The 2,031-nt window shown below is 35.4% G+C and overlaps 1 long non-coding RNA gene across 1 annotated transcript; it reads right to left on the bottom strand.

Annotated features, from left to right (window-relative positions):
• Positions 1-299: 299 nt before the first annotated feature.
• Positions 300-1,545, bottom strand: LOC115573736 (uncharacterized). The gene is made up of 4 exons (XR_003982343.1): positions 1,420-1,545; positions 1,180-1,286; positions 863-878; positions 300-550 (listed from the first exon to the last, which is right to left on the bottom strand). It is a non-coding gene; the product is annotated as an uncharacterized LOC115573736 (long non-coding RNA).
• Positions 1,546-2,031: the final 486 nt, after the last annotated feature.

Genomic DNA, 2,031 nt, shown 5'->3' on the forward strand with positions numbered 1-2,031 from the left:
GTTATTTTGACTGTTGTTCTGATGCTTTATAGACCAAATGATTCATCTGTTGATGGAGGAAATGTCAGAATTGAATCATTTCCAAAGTGCTGCTTTACCAGAGACACAAGTACATTCAGAAAGAGAAAGAAATAGGAAGAGACTTCATTTAATAAACTGATCACACCAACACACTCATTATTTAAATCTACTTAATACAAACATTTACCTCAGACTTAATAAAAACAATGTTCTTGATCATCATCACCAATTAAATTACAAGCACATGTTCACTTAAATAACACCACAGCACACAGACGGTCTTTTGGAATGCAGCTTTATTCATCAGGATAGTTTTCACTATCAAGCAATTTTACTTTTTTCAACATCAATTGGAGTTGTGAGTAAAATCACTACATCTCAAGAGCTTCATGTTTACTCATCCAATTATTTCTTGCTTTGCAGAGCAGAAAGATATAGCTCAAACTATATCTTCAAAATCAAGACTCAGTCTTCATAGTATCGCCTCAGTCTAGCTTCGGCCACTTCTCGGGATGTCACCCGTCGTTTTCTATACCAAGTTAGAGAAGGGAGAAAATAGAAAGATATCAGTTAGTTAGATTATTAACAGAATCTTAATTGACAAATATTACAATATTTTAATCATCTGTAAAAATTCTTCAATCAAAAATGACAGAAATTCACTGATTCCAGCTTCTGAAAGGTGTCAACTTGCTTCTTTGCCCTCTATTATATCATCGTGAATTTAAATTGGTTGGATAAAATAAGGTACTTGAAGACATCAACTTGGGATCTGGTTAATACTGATGCTTGCTAAGTTTGATAGGTTTGAGGTATTTCACAAAGTCTTCAGTGTACTTACCCTCCAAAGTGGAGACCTTATGGGACAAAAAGATGAAAATTAGTTACATAAATATCATTATATTACTATCACATTTGAAACTCTTTGCATGGAGAACATTAATGATGCTCTCTTTACTTAGTTTTAGGTTTATTATCTGAGATAGCAGGACTTAATAAAGATTTAAGCTAAATACAGAACTAAATGAAGTTCTATGCAGTAAGTTAGTACAGTCAAGTGTGATTTATTGATTTCAGACTAAAGTAGCCTGCTGTTTGTGTAAATCAGAGGTCAATCTGTGAACATCAACTCAGTGTGCATGAACACTTGTGACTTACCTCCAGTTTGTCCTGTGTTCCCACTATTGGTAAAACCACCATATGTCTGGGCATCAGCCATGATGACGACCAGCGTCAACACCAGAAAGATCATAACACCCTTCATCCTGAGGAACAAATCACAGTGGCCACATTCAGAATTATTCACTGCCTTCATTTACCAGTGTCAAAACTCATCACATCTCATCTAAAAGACTTTGCATTTATTAAAGTAACATCAGGATTAAATTGACTTCTCACCTTTCCACAGCTTGTTTGTCAGAACCAAATAAAAACTGGTGTCACAGACAGCAAAGTGAGCACTGTGAGATCTAGAGGTGATGTGGACGTCTCTGCTGAGCAGTCATGAGTTACCCGTCTCTTTATAAGGATGGAGATGGAATAATCTTATCCAGTCATTCTGTATTTCTCAATGTGTTTTGCAATATTTAGTTCTGAACATGGATGATAAGATGTTGATCTAATCTCACTTTGTCATGACGGGACATTTCACTGTTCTCACAGTCACTCAAAGTTACACAGCACCACTTATCGTTTCCCGGTTCGTGGCCTCACAAAATGTGACCTTTAGAAGTTCTGTCCTATAACTGTTTATATGAATAAAAAGACAATGTGTGATGTTTTTGCTCCGACAAGAAGTCATTTATCTGTTATATCAGCAAAATATCATCATATAAAACAAAAGGCACAAAACAGAGATAGACTTTTTATTCAGCAGGAATGTTTTCAACATCAAGCAATTTAACATGTTTCTAAATCAATGGGAGCTGTTCCTGAGATCACAACGCACATCTCAAGGTCTTCATGTTTATACATCCAATTATTTCTTGCTTTGCAAAGCACAAAGATATA

Source organism: Sparus aurata, chromosome 22 (assembly GCF_900880675.1).
Source record: "Sparus aurata chromosome 22, fSpaAur1.1, whole genome shotgun sequence".
NCBI classification, from domain to species: domain Eukaryota; kingdom Metazoa; phylum Chordata; class Actinopteri; order Spariformes; family Sparidae; genus Sparus; species Sparus aurata.